Raw genomic sequence first — 14,685 nt, 5'->3', positions numbered from 1 at the left:
CGTGCGTGCCCGAGCCCTTTCTTTCTCGCGGCCTTGGGTGGCTCAGGTGGGCGAGTTTATGTTCCCCGCGCCGCCAGCAGATGGCAGTAGACCAGCGACAGCGTACACCGGCAGCGTGATAAGGGACAACGTGCTCTTGTGATTTCTGAAGTCGGGCTTTCGACAGATTTCCCACGCCCGCTAAAATTAGGAGTGATGATGGTGTGGTACAGAAGACATCTTCAGTTCAATGCCAGAATGATTGGGAAATACGTATTTGGCTGAAATCCTGTTCCTTACTGTTAGTAATTCACCACTAGAGCAGACCTGTCCAGTTTGAGTTTTATTGCAACTCTAAACTTGTCAGACTCTTACACAGACAGGAGCTGGTATGGTGGCATTTGGCTCTTTGTGTGCTTTGTATCCTTCTCAGTGTATTTAGCCCCAGGTCGGTATAGTTCCCAGTGGGGCTAGGTGAGATACCAAAACATATCAGGAGCTAATATCGAAAGGAAACTGGGGTAGGGATTATTTCATATTAGTCTCTGTCCCCTGAAAAGCTTTGGAATATCCTTCTGTTATTAGAGACACTAAATTTTGGATGCTGGAAGGGAACAATTGCATACTTATGAACTCACAATATATAGATGTTCTCTACTGGAAATTATGTGATAAATTAGGAAAGGCAAACCTTTGATTCAAGGATCAAAATCTTGCTGTGTGAGTGGGACTAGATGTTAATCTTGCCAATATGGATATTTTCTCACCAAGCATACAAAGCGTTGCCCAATTTTATGCATGTCTCTTCAGGAGCAAGCCATGGTGAAAGAGTTTCTTAGGCAGTAAATAGCTCACTTCCACGTAACAACTGCTCTGGCTTTTAGTAGTCTCTTATCTCTGATCACTGATTGGAGGTAAGAGGAGAAGAAGCTGGTTGGCTGGACAGGGAACAGGTAGGGGTGGCATGCAGCTCTTCAGCCTGAGGTTCTCCATCCCTTGCTGTAATCCAGCTGTTAGATGTGAACCTGGAGCTCAGGATGGTGCTTCTGTCCCTGGAAAGTTTGATTTAAAATTCCACTGAATACAATGGAAGGTCTGAATATATCCATGGCTCTCTGATTCTATCTGCTGCTGCAGTATACAGTGGCACAGCTTGCAGAATTGACATCAGAAAGAATTAGGAAGGAGTTCTCTGTGCAGTTATAATAGGTAACATGGAATATTTGTTAAATAAAAGGTATCATCCACAGTATAAAGCATATTGCTTCGTCAGCAGACTACATTTCAAAGGCTTCAAAGGTTTATGTGAAACACGCCTCTTGTTATGGAAGTTTAAATGTGATATTTTGTCTCGTGTATCTTTCAAATAATCCAGGTTTTGTACCTGTTTTATTTTGCCATGCCAACATTGTTTGATTTCAACAGCGATTACCTCTGAGGGCAAATAGGAGAACTAAAAAGTGGGCTAGTTTTCTCCACTGTAGAATACAAAGGGAGGGGATAAGGAAACTGATCTGATTTGGCTGGCTTGCTTTAAAAAATCCAGAAAATATAAAAGCATACACCCTATACTGTGATTCTTCTAACCCTCTGAATACCCCTTTAAAAGGCACTTGTTGTCCTAACAACACCACAGTTGCTGATAACATAGAAGGCAACCATGGCTGAGAAGGTGTTTGTAGAGAAATAGAGAAAGCAATGGAAAAATCCAAAGGCCTTAACATCAACAAACTTCTATTCTCTTACCAGGGCTGTTCTCTACCCGACTACCGTGTCCAGTGCAGAAACATTCCAAGCCCTGGAGAAGTTTGAAAGCAGAAAAGATGACTTAGTATTGGTGTCCTATCCCAAGTGTGGTAAATACAACTTAAAATTATTTTGCCACTTGTAGTGACAAGCAGGAACAACATTTCTAGTGCTGTATGAGCGAAGGTGTTAATAGCGTTGATGAGATAATGGACATAACTGCTGGTCTTTAAAAGGTGAAGAGAGAGAGCATACCAAACAGCCTATTATTTCTAATGCACTTGAGACCTGTTGAAAACTCCGTAGACCAGTTTAGTTAGGGACTACTATTAATTTTTGTGGTTACTTGCTGTCAGGTGACATCTGCCTTAATGGTGACCCTATGAATTAGAGAACTCCCAGGAGGGTTAAAAATAAACATAAATTTAGCTGTGGCATTGGGCAAGCCATTGCAAAGAGGTGATCCAGGATAAGGATTTCAAAGGTAAATAAAATATTATATGAATGATTGCAGTGTTGCCAACAGGAATTTTCAGAGGGTTGCTCTAAATGTCTTGAAGTTTGAAAAAAAAAAAAAACAAGGGTTTCCTGTGTAGTGGGGATGTCCTTTGGTGACTGATCCACTATCATGGAAGAGATGAAGAATTATTTTTCTGCTGAATTTGCACATGCTAATTTTGTTATATTTATTTTTTGGCCCTCCTTGCCTTTCTTTTTGGTTGGGTGAGTAATGGAATAGGAGGAAGGCATGCAAGGATCTCGTTAGGGGCTCCTCCATATTTTGGAAGGTGTGCTGCCCTGCGGCAGAGCTCCGGAGGTGATGCAGCCATCTCCCCTTTCCTGCATCCTCAGTGTTCTCCCTGGAGTGGTGAGGGGAACTCTGCTGCTGTTGGGCCTTTGCATCAGCGCCTGATGGGGAGAGAGTAAGGAGGGCCATGTTTAGGAGCTGCTAGTCAAGCCAAACAGAGCCAGGATGAGAAGAGGAGCTTGTTCTGCATCTTGTGTTTTTTTCCTATTTCTTGTAACTTATTCTGAGGTGACTGTACTCCTGCTGGAGGCAGTAGGTGGCAGAGAAGAAGCAATGCTTTCCCAGCTTCTGGCTCCAGATATTCTTGTCCCAGGACTCCTAGAAGGCCGAGCTGGCATAGCCAGTGGTCGGGGCCTCTGGGAGGCGTAGTCAAGAATATCTGGATGCAGTAAGGAAGTGGCAACTGTACTCCTCAGCCCCCTTCTGCAATTATTAATGGTGAAGACTTATAGAGGTCTGTTCAGAAAGAGGCCCCAGTGAATTAAATGAGGCATACTCCCAGGAAAATGTGTGTAATGTTGACATGTCCAGTTACATTTTGTAATCTGTTTCAGTTATAGATTGATTTTGACAGCTGTCATTATTGCTAGCAAAAAATGGCAAAACAAATGTCTTGATTCAGCAGTTCATTTCATATCCATGCTCTTTAGTGTCTGAATGGATGTACCACCGCAGCAGGGAAGCATGCCAGTGTTTTCATTGCCCCCAAAAAGCACTTGCCTTGCATTGCTGGGGTGTTCTGTTTTGAGATGTGCAGTTTAATTTGTGACAGCAGACTTTCCCATGCTTAAACTCTTGTCTACATTGGGAGAGGCCAGCTGACCATAGCTAGCCCAGCCAGTAATAACCGATGATGGAAGCTGCAGTCTGGAAACATCTGGAGGGTCACTGCTGCCCATCCCAGTTTATTTTAACCAACCCTAACCAGCCTGATCCTCATAATAGTTTATTGGTTCATTTGGGGAGGGGTAGAGAAATTCCAGAGGGGGTAGAATGAGACTGTGAGAATTTCATAAAGAGAAAAAAATTGCCAGATTAAACAAAATTTTATGGTAGACATTGTTACTAGAAATTAAGATTTATCCAGAAAAACTAGTCTTGTGTTTAATTTGATAGAATTTTTATTGAGTCTCTTTTAGTTTTAAGTTGGGTTGGTTTTTTTTTTTTTTTTCATTTTAAAGGAGTTGGATGAAAGTAAAGGACTGGTAGGGAGGTGGGAGAGCTTCTTAGGCATCAGGAGGGGGCATGGCGCTGAAAGGTTTGGGAAGCACTGTACACCTGGATACTCAGATGATGACTGATAGTGTCCATTTGCAGCCTCAAGTAAGGAAAGGTTTTCAGTGTTGCTTGTGCACAATGTGCAGTCCACCATATCTGGGTGGAAATAAGTTTATAAATTGGGGAAATGAGTGCTCTTGCTGCCTTCATCCAACATGATGATCTCCTGAAAATTCCTCTTCTTTGTCTTTTCCAGGTATTAACTGGCTCATTCACATTGTAAAGGATCTGATTGCTACGACTTTAAAAACTAAGCAAGAGAATGAGGAATTGCCATGTATTGAATGTGGAGATCCAGAAAAGTATCAGGTTAGTAAGGGGCACAACCTGAATCAGTTGCTTGACTTACATGCAGTCAACAGTGGGTTGTATCTATGTTCAGTCAGGTAAAATAAACTAATTAGTGGACATGGAATATAATCAGTTCACAGTAATCAGTAAAAAGCAAGCAGCCCAAATAATACAGTTAAAGATCCAGAATGAAAGTGCGTTGTATATTGACAAATAGAAATACTTTGAAATTTAGTTGAATGAACAGTAAGGACATAGCCACACAGTGAAAGTCAGAATAGAGATGGTTTGGAGCAATCGTCTTGAAATGAAGAATGCAATGTACAGAAAAGGGAAAAAAACAAACCTTAAGATTTACTTTGAGAATGGCCATTGTTCAGGCTGTGTATTTTTGGTTCTGCTGTAAGACACAGAATTATTAAATTTAACATGGCTTACTATAAAGAAAGACAGAGGCTGTCCTGGGCCCTTGCAGGGAGGGAGGGAGGGGCTGATGGAGGAAGGGAGGGAGGGGGAGAGAGAGAGAGAGAGAAAAGCAAGCAAGCAAGCAAGAGGCAGGCAGACAGGCACGCAGGCAGGTGTTTGGAATGTGAACTTGTTGCAGGTTGCTGAGAATTCCTTGGAGAAGGATTTGTTTGTGACCAGGACAGAAGGAAGAAAGTGACTGAACAAAGAATTGCAAAACTCATGAAATATGAAGAGCTAGAATACTTTGTGTCAAATTCATGTTGGTAGCTTCGATGACACTGTTCAACCATGTCATCCTCTGTCGTCCTCTTCTCATCTTGCCTTCACTCTTTCCCGACATCAGGGTCTTTTCCAGGGAATCTTCTCTTCTCATGAGATGGCCAAAGTATTGGAGCCTCAGCTTCAGGATCTGTCCTTCCAGTGAGCACTCAGGGTTGATTTCTTTCAAAATGGATAGGTTTGTTCTCCTTGCAATCCAAGGGACTCTCAAGAGTCTCCCCCAGCACCACAATTCAAAAGCATCAATTCTTTGGTGGTCAGCCTTCTTTATGGTCCTGCAAGCCTTATGCAAATACCAGTAGGATTCCAGCATCTATCTTTTAGAAAACACACTTGCTAGAACAAGCAACGGTTTCTGCAGGGATATGATAGATTTTTTTTACAGAGATTTAAGCTAATAGCCAGAAAAGCTTCTCAGCTTTACAGTAGCAACGAGTTCAAGTTGATGATTTGAAAAATAATGCTGGAGGGCAAGAATCCATTAGACACAAGCAGTAAAGCCTGCTGTGTTTCCATAGGACTGAGGATGTACACCCAGCCACCTGCTCTTACTTGTTGCCATTGTTCTTCCTCTCATATTGCCCTCTGTTCTTCCTGGCAATCTTAAGCTCTTTGGCCTGCTTTTTGATCTTAAATTCTCTTCCCTGCAGATGAGGTTGATTTCCTTGGAGAACGATGCTTTGCAGTGAAGTAACCTTGCCATGTTCCTATTCTTGCCTCTCACAGATTTGCAGTCTTGTTAATGATTATTAAGCTGAATCCATACTAGGCCCCTTGTGAGTATATTGCACACTTACCCTCACCACACCCCCATTGTCACTTAAATAGGGCAAAGTATCTGGTAACTTTTTCCATTTGTTGTTATTGTTGTTGTCCAAGTGAAGAGCAGCTGAACATTGTTGTCCTGTTTTCTCATTTTAGGTGCTGGTGTTGTTTCGAAATCCTAAAGATACGGCTGCCTCCTTTTTCCATTTTCACAACAGCACTCCAAGCGTTCCCAGTTATAACTCTTGGGAAGAATTTTTTTCAAGGTTTATGAATGGACAAGGTATTGTTTTACTTTTGAATGTGTTTGAGAAATGGAATATCTTAGGCTGACTAAGTTTAGGTTCTACCCATCAGAATGGGCACACTCGCTGGAGGAGAGGTGGCCTTTCCGAACAGCAGTGTTTTGGCATTTGAGTGGCTTCCTGACAGTGGAGGTACAGTTTGGAGGGGAAGCATTCGTTTTGCGGAAAGCTGAGCTGGGGAGTGAGCATCTGGAACCTCTGCAACCTGTGTGCCTTCATTGGCGATTCTGACCCTGAAAGAACTAATGGTTTTTTAAGAGAAAGAAAAGTGGTGCAACAGGAGCATCATTTTCCCTGGTGTGCCCAAAGGTACGGAAACAGAGGTCCCCCAGATGCTGCTGGCCTACATTTCCCATCCTACCTGATCTTCAGCCATGGTGTTTGCGGCTGATGCTTGTTGGGAGTCCAACAAACTCTGGATAGCATGCATATGCACACATTTCTGTTATCTCATCATCCAGTCATATTAAACTTTGCAAGTCTTGGAAGGAACATAAATCCTACACAATCGGTGCACTGGACATGACAGTGTCATAATTGTGGGCATCATGTCAGTGCCAGTGGTCATAGATGGTTGCAGCCTGCCTTCAGATCAAACTGAACTGAGAATGTTTATCGCAATCTTTAGCTGCTAGCTCTATTCACGTGGACACAAAATCAAACAACAATACTCTTTGGGAATCTTTTTAAGAATAATCACATTCTTTCTTCCCTTTGGAGTGTAGGTGACTCCCATGGATAGACACAGAGAGTAGTGTTCATCTGCCAGTAGAATGTTCACTGCTGGTGGAACAGATTCCTGTACCTCCTGCAGGAAAGGAAAAGGGAGACCTGTTTCATGGGTGAACATCCATTTCTGCAACATTTGATATTAACCCGGTTATTATATGAACATAATAAAACAGTTGAAAAGTAGTTTGCTGCTAGGTTTTGATGGCTCCTTGTCAGCAGAAACCATCCAAGGGCATAAAGGGAGGCCCTCTATGAGCCTACCTGGATATTAAGATCATGAGAGAAGGCCTTTCTCAGTTCCACCACCCATTTGGTGGCACATTTGGTGGGGACAGAGGAGAAGGCCTTCTCTGTTGCTGCTCCCATACTTTGGAACTCCCTCCTACAGGAGGCCAGGCAGGCCCCATCATTAGTGTCCTACCACAAGTAGACAAAGACCTTTCTCATCAGGCAGGCTTTCCTTTAAATGACTGGTTTACCAAGGGGATTTTTAAGGGAGTTTTTTAAAATACGTATTGTTCTTATTTTGAATTTTAATGTGATATTTGTTTAATGCTTTTTAAATTTTGTTAATTATTTATTATTTGGCTTTTGACTTTGTTTCTTTTAAATACTGCAAGCTGCCCTGGATCCTTCAAGAGAATGTGACAAACAATAAAAGCCATTCTGATGTGTTGCCTCTGTCTGATCTGCAGTTGCCTTAGAAACCCCTATTTTGACCATGCAGTCACTTGGAACAAACATATGGATGATGAAAATGTTCCGATCTTGACATACGAAGAATTAAAAGAGGTGGGCATATTCACAGTCACCAGTGAGGATTATTCTTATGCGTAAATATAAAGTGGCTGCCCCAAACTGATCTTGTTTTGCCAGCTGTGACTGGACATCAAGCTCCTGGACAATTTGTCCAAGTCAGAAGGCAGTGATGCTTGTCTGTGTCCTGAGGCTCAAATTGGTGTCTGAGAGACATGGATAGAATGATTTAGCAGTCTAGGAGCCAAGCCATATTTTACAGATTGCATGTCAATACAAGCTGAAGTCTGTTAGTCTTTCAGAGACTTGGTTCCAGCAGATCTTCATGACTGAGCAGTCACATGTGTATGTCTATGTCCAGAAGACTAATTTAAAAGAAAGAGAGCTGATTTGGAAACTAAAGAAGATGTGTGATAGGCTTCACAGTGATAGTCAGACATTTCCAGCAGTTAAGGAATCCCCTCTCCTAAAGAATAGCTATCTCAAATCTATAGCACAGCCGTCAGCAATCGTGCTACTCACTAATGTACTATGAACTTTGAAATTGCTAGCCTGTTTCAATCAGAACTTGAGTTGTAGCATTTGGGTATATATATTTTTAATGGAAAGTAAACTTTCTAGTTATTCTTGAGAAATGGAAACACAAAGAGCAACTTTTCACTATAAGAGTAATGGTTTACTCTCTTGGGAATTTGAATGGAAGCTAATCAGTTACTTTCTGGGAGTAACTTTCGAAGCTCTAGTTTTAATGGTCTTTTGAGCAAAGAAGTGCTCACTGGCTGTACAGCAGCTAAAATAGGTTTACAAAACAAGTAATTATTATAACTGATCGTACTGAAAGTAGAAAATATATACATTGGCTGGAGTCCAGTAGTAAATTGCAACCTGAGTAAGCCCATTGAATCCTTAAGACTTGGTCAATCAACACTTGTATAAACTCAATTAATTCAATGGGCATATTCTAGTTGCAACATACTACTGGATTTCAGCTTGTGTTAGAGAAGACTGGTGTTCTTTTTTCTGATAAGCTTCAGGTGCAATCTATACCTTTGAAAAGAGCCACCATTTGAGCTGCAGTAATGTCTGAGAGACATAACTGAACCAATTTTTTTGCCTTAGAAATCACACTTACAAAGGAAGAACATGTTTCTGATATGATCAGACACAATCACAGAATGAAGCAAGCTAATTAGGAAATGACAGGAGTGGCGGCTTGACGCTGCAATGAGACAGCAGGAGGAGGATGGATCTCCATCCCCTGGCCTGAATTCTAACCTGTTTGGGACCCCTTAGGGCAGTGGTCCCCAACCTTGGACCTCCAGATGTTCTTGGACTTCAACTCCCAGAAATCCTGGCCAGAAATCCTGGGAGTTGAAGTCCAAGAACATCTGGAGGCCCAAGTTTGGGGACCACTGCCCTAGGGGATTAAAATCACCCCAAAGAGGTGGTGAAATGGGGGAGAAGCCTATTGATCACGAGGGGCGGGGGGATGGTGGTTATCCACGTTTGATCCAGGAAACTCCCCAATCAACCAGCAAGTGGAAACAAGCGGCTGAATTAGCCTGCTTGCAAATCATCAGCAGCCAGCAAACAAAGAAGCAATAAATCAGCTAATTTAACATCATCGTTACCACTGGGTGAGATACAAAATCTTAACTATACTGCTCTATGATAAACCCTTTAACAGAAATAAGCATCTCTTAGCCCCACCACTAAATAGAGCAGTGGTGGATCTGGAGAAGGGGAAAGAGACGCAAAGAGATGCAAAGAAAATAAATTGGACATTAATTAAGCACTTATTTATACTTCAAGGAAGGAAGTTTGGTATTACTTTGGCATTAAACTTATGAAATTGTCCTCTTAAAAGTATTTTAGCCAAACAACGCTGGGAGTTAAACTGTTTGTTACGGCTATCTTCAGTGTTGGCAAAAAGCTAAGAACATGACCTTGAATACTCAAACTTAGAACTCTGTTTTGACTTTCCTTTTTTTCTGAGAATTGACTAAAATATAGAAAGTCTAATACAAACATAGAGTGAACAGGGATGTCAACCTATGTCAGAGACTGGATTCCAAATTAACCCTAAAGGTCATCAGTTTACTAAAGTGGACTTATTGAAACAATTATTGATGAAACTAGACTACTGCTCTAAGCTACTCGACATCTTTCACTTGAAATACAAGTACTTGGCATCTTGGGACATAATGCTACAACAAGGGAAATTTTGGGATGAAACAAAATCTACCCTTCAAGCAATCTTAGAAATAGTGAGATCCCATAATGAAGAGGTGAAATCATTTAAGGAGCAACTAAAGAAGGACTATATTCAACAGGAGACAGGGAATAATGAACGAAATGTGACAATGGTGGATGATGTATGCCAACCAAAGGAAGGACTGGAGGAAATCAGAGGAGGAAATTTAGGAGATTTAATTCTAACTCTAGAGCCAAGGAGAATTTTAGCTGTGTTAAAGGAAGATAAGGGGAGAAACTCAGCAGAATTAATTAAAAATAGCCTGGAAGATCTATTGGCGATAGATCAAGTGCATAAAATGTTTTCATATGATACAAGGAATGGCAGAATGTTTAGAGAGACAGAAACAGGAATTGGGAAAAGACAAATAAGAGAAGGAGTTACTTAGAAAGATGAGAAAAAGGAAAAATACTAAGGTGGCCCTCAACATTGAAATCATGTACTGTATATACAGTGGTGCCTCGCATAGCGAGGTTAATCCGTTCCGGATTAACCTTCGCTATGCGAAAACATCGCTAAACGGGAATAAAAAAGCCATAGAAACGCATTGAACTTCGTTCAATGCGTTCCTATGGCTTTAAAACTCACCGTTAAGCGATGTTTTTCCATAGCGCCGCCATTTTCGCGCCCTCGGTAAGCGAGGGCAGGGCGCGAAAATGCGGCGCGGACCTTCCGGCGGCCATTTTGGAACCGCCGATCAGCTGTTCTCCCCGCTTCGTTCTGCGAAAATCGCTAAGCGAATTGCTTAGCGATCATCGCAAAGCGAAAAAACGCTATAGGGGCCATCGCTGAGCGAACGCTCCAGCGATGGCCCGGACCCCCTCGCTATGCGAATTCATCGCATAGCGAAGCACTCGCTAAGCGAGGCACCACTGTACCTAACTTCTGAAATCATAAAGGGGCATATCTTATATATGAAAAAAGGGAATTAAATTGAAATAAGGGATCACTAATCAGAGTAAAGGCATAACACGGTGGTTTTTAAGGTATATTAAAACTAGATATAAGGACGGGGCAAAACAAATAGTACTTAATGATATACATTAGATATGATATTGATATAGACATGATAGAAAATGTGGAGATAGAAATGGCTAAACAATTATATAAAGAAAATGTGTATAAAATGCTTTAGGTAACATCTATTATGTTGGGAACCTATTCAGTTATTATTGGTATAAAATACAAAGTTCGTTGGTTAAATCACCTCAAAATTATATGGATTTGGAACTGGAATTACTTTTATTAGGTATGTGACTAGAGGATTTTGAGAACATTGTATACTATGAGAGCAATATTATGATAGTAGCCAATATTGTATGCTAAAATATCCACATGAATGATTTAAATGTTTAAAAAATATATAGATTTTGAGGAGACAACTAAGAAGACACCAAGACGTAAAAAACAAATAATTACAGCAACCCATGTAACACGATATTTAACAAGCACAAATTGAATGTAGATAGATTGAAAAACTAATAAAATGTTTAAAAGGAAAAAAAATGGAAAAAGGAAAAGACAGTGGAGGAAAGCCCATGCTGTGACAATCACAAAAATCAGCATTAAAGGCATTTCTTTTTCTAGTGACAGCCATTTAAATTGGACAGCACTTCTCCCAATTCATATTATTCAAACTAATGGGGATTTTGTAATGTGGCATGTGCTTGGTGTTTTATGGAGGGGAGAGATTTGAACATCCAAAGCCCATCTGAACCAGACTGTCCCTTTGTCCTGAAAGCTTTAGCTTCTGTTGATTCTTCAACTGCTTGCATGTGACTTATGGCCAGTGGTGAGTGACAGCTGTGCCTTTAATTACTTCCTCAAGACTGAGCCAAGGCAAGCCACTGAGTATTGCCTGATTGTCTCAAATGCACTATTGAGTGGTCTACTTTACTGACCATGTCACTACATTGCTTTCAGGATTTGATTGCTGGAATAAAGAAGATAGCTGAATTCTTTGGTTTTGCTGCTACAGAGGAGCAAATTCAGGCTATTGCCAACAGAGCACTTCCAAGCAGTGCGGGAGAGATCGCAGGAGATGCATGGGGCAGCTGGGCCTTTTCTCTTCCGCAAAGGTAAACTGATTTAAAAATAAAGTTGGTGCTTGCTTGCTATCTTGATCATCATCAAAGATAATGAAGTGTATGGATGTGTCACTGGTGACCAAGGCCAAGATAATCCACACTCTTGTATGAGTCTTCATGAGAAGACAGGATTATCTGGAAAAGACAGTAATGCTGGGAAAAGTGGAAGGCAGCAGGAAAAGAGAAAGACCAAATAATAGATAGGTTGAGTCCCTAAAGGAACGAAAAGGCTTGAATTTTTAAGAGCTGAGCAGGGAGGTTTAGGACAGGACATTTTGGAGATCGCTCATTCATAGGGTCACCATAAGTTGGGGACTTGATGGCACATAACAAAAACAACATATTGTTATAGCTCGTAACATGTTTCACAATAGACTTGTTTAGAGCCGGCAGAAATGAGAAGTCTGGTGTCCTCTATTTCATTTTGATTAGTAGTAAAACTTTGCACGTGCTGATGCAGATCATTGGTCCCAAAGAGGCTTACTCTCAGGTAAGTGTGTCCAGGGCTGCAGCTGTAGAATATTAAAGGCTACACTAGAGCTAGCTAGTAAGGCATCAGTAAAGGGTCTGGCATGTAAAAGAACAAGTATTAGCTCAGGAAGCTGAGTTGTGCCAAATCAGAGCATGGATTTAACTCAGAGTGGCACAAATCTTTTCCTTAGTTCTGCTAGTGTAGCGCAAACATTGCAGGCAAATTGCCCTAAGTTAAGGAATCACCATGGACATTATCAGTTGCATGCTGAATTGTATGACTCACTGTACAAATGACTGTGTCTATAGTGATTTCTTAACTTGGGGTATTTTGCTGCCAAATGGTATGCTACTGGTGTGGCTAGATAAGAGGATTTTTGCCACTTGCTTTGTCTGTACTGATTGGCAATGATTCTTCTCTGTTAAGATGGAATTTTTCCAGCTTACCTGGAGATACCAGGAATTGAGCTTAGAGTCATCTTCTTTCAAAGCAAGTGCTCTGTCAGGGAGGGTGAAATTAGATGAGATGCAAAACATGTAATTAGAAAGGGATGAGATATTTTCTCTCAAAACAAGCACAACAACAAACACAACCATTTGAATCTCCTGCAAAAGGGGAATCAACTTGCAAATGAATCCCAATTTTGTCACAGTGATTTAACTCCAAATCAATCATTGAGAAAAAGCGAGTTAAGTTGCAGTTTCCAATGTTAGGAAACTTTGCCCAATGATAAACTGGACCTCTTAAGGGAGGTCATCAGTGATCACTATAGGCAAGGAACCGTATGCCTGTGTAGGGGTATTCAGATCTTTCCCTAATCTTCATCCCAAGGAAGTCATTTGTCTTGTTGTTGTTCAGTCGTTAAGTCGTGTCCGACTCTTCATAACCCCATGGACCAGAGCATGTCAGACCCTCCTGTCTTCCACTGCCTCCCAGAGTTCATGTTGGTAGCTTCGATGACACTGTCCAACCATTTTGTCTTCTGTCATCGCTGCCTTCTCCTCTTGCCTTCACTCTTTCCCAACATCAGGGACTTCCTGCTTGAAATGCTTGCCTGCCCTATTACAAAGAACCAAGACCACTGATTTTATTTGACCGAAGCGTCCATGGACTGCAGGACACTTCACAGACGCAAGTGGATTGCAGGCCACAAGCCCATATGCCAAATAGAACTTGTTCATCTATCAAATGTTGGTGTTGCGGTAACATACTAATACTATTACTGTCCAACCCTGCCAATATCTTCCTTCAGAAGAGGGCCAACAAGCAGTGTAGTTGAGTGTTTCCATCACTTATCCAAATTTGCTCCTTTTCCTAGGGTTGGGAAGCAGGATTCTTGTGATTTTAAAAGGTTAAGGAAATTCAGCAAGTATGACTTTTTCCAACATGCATGTGTAGCGAAAGGAAAAGTTTCACATCATATTAAAGGCACAGGATCCCTTTCTGATAAAAATATTAGCAACTTTGTTGTTCCTCTGCAGTTTGATAATTTGAACAGAATCTGGTTGGTCAAAGCTGTAACTCAAAGTAAACATAGACCATTTTTCCGTCAAGGTGAGGGCAGAAGACTTTATCTCTCATTTGATTAAGAGAGTAATTATCAACATCCAGCCTAATCCTAAATAAATCCAAAGTTACATTTTATTTTACTTTTATATTACTTTTCTAACTTTAGAGAATTATAGTTCTTGATAGTTCAGCTTCATTTTGCATAATAACTCATCACCAAAAATTCTTCACCATGTATATGGAACTCAGACAAAATCTTTAAGGAAGTGTGATGGAACAATATTCATAAATCCCCTTTTTTTCACAGCAGAGCTGTCTGTTCCATTAGCTTTGTAGGTCAAACATGTGGAAGTAAATACTGTAATTATTCAATGATTTCATTGCCAAGGAATTAGTTTGAAATTAAGTCATTACCAGATCTTTGAAAAGTTACTTTTAAGTACTGCTGTTCCCACCTGGCATATGAGTATTTGCTGGGGTGTCACTTTACTCATTACATCAAGAGGAATGTATGTGTATTTTCAAAAGGAAATCTGTAGAGTGTTGTTTGTGTTTGGTGTCTGTGACTAATGATCTCCATTATAATAAACTCTTTTTTGTTATTGCTGTACATTTTGTAAGGATAACATTTGCATTTGCCTGTGGGGTACTTCAGAAGTACACAACTAAACTTCAAAGGATATTTCTTTACCTTGGTTACAGCAGACAGGACTCTGACATCTCTTGTGTCAGGATTAGGACTTCTAATGGGCCACAAAATGGATGCTACTAATTTGCACAGATCTTCCCAACACAGCAAACGAGGTACACTGCCAGCAATGTATGAACACCAAGCCTTTTATGTTTTACCCTATTTCTTCTACAACCCTCTAGTTAAAACTTATGTTCCCAGCTGTTAAGTTGTCATTGCTCTAAAGATTGAGAAAGACAGCTACTTATTCCAGGTCTATTCAGGC

The 14,685-nt window shown here is 40.9% G+C and overlaps 1 pseudogene across 1 annotated transcript; it reads left to right on the top strand.

Annotated features, from left to right (window-relative positions):
* The first annotated feature begins 58 nt into the window (after positions 1-58).
* LOC110076365 (sulfotransferase 6B1-like) lies at positions 59-14,339 on the top strand (annotated as a pseudogene). The gene is made up of 8 exons (XR_013542131.1): positions 59-102; positions 152-280; positions 1,729-1,835; positions 4,008-4,120; positions 5,771-5,919; positions 7,347-7,443; positions 11,585-11,739; positions 13,079-14,339. The product of XR_013542131.1 is annotated as a sulfotransferase 6B1-like (transcript).
* The last annotated feature ends 346 nt before the right edge of the window (positions 14,340-14,685 follow it).

This window comes from Pogona vitticeps, chromosome 1, assembly GCF_051106095.1.
Source record: "Pogona vitticeps strain Pit_001003342236 chromosome 1, PviZW2.1, whole genome shotgun sequence".
NCBI classification, from domain to species: Eukaryota; Metazoa; Chordata; class Lepidosauria; order Squamata; family Agamidae; genus Pogona; species Pogona vitticeps.
Note: the sequence above shows the minus strand (reverse complement) of the source record. Positions and strands in the feature narration are given on the sequence as shown.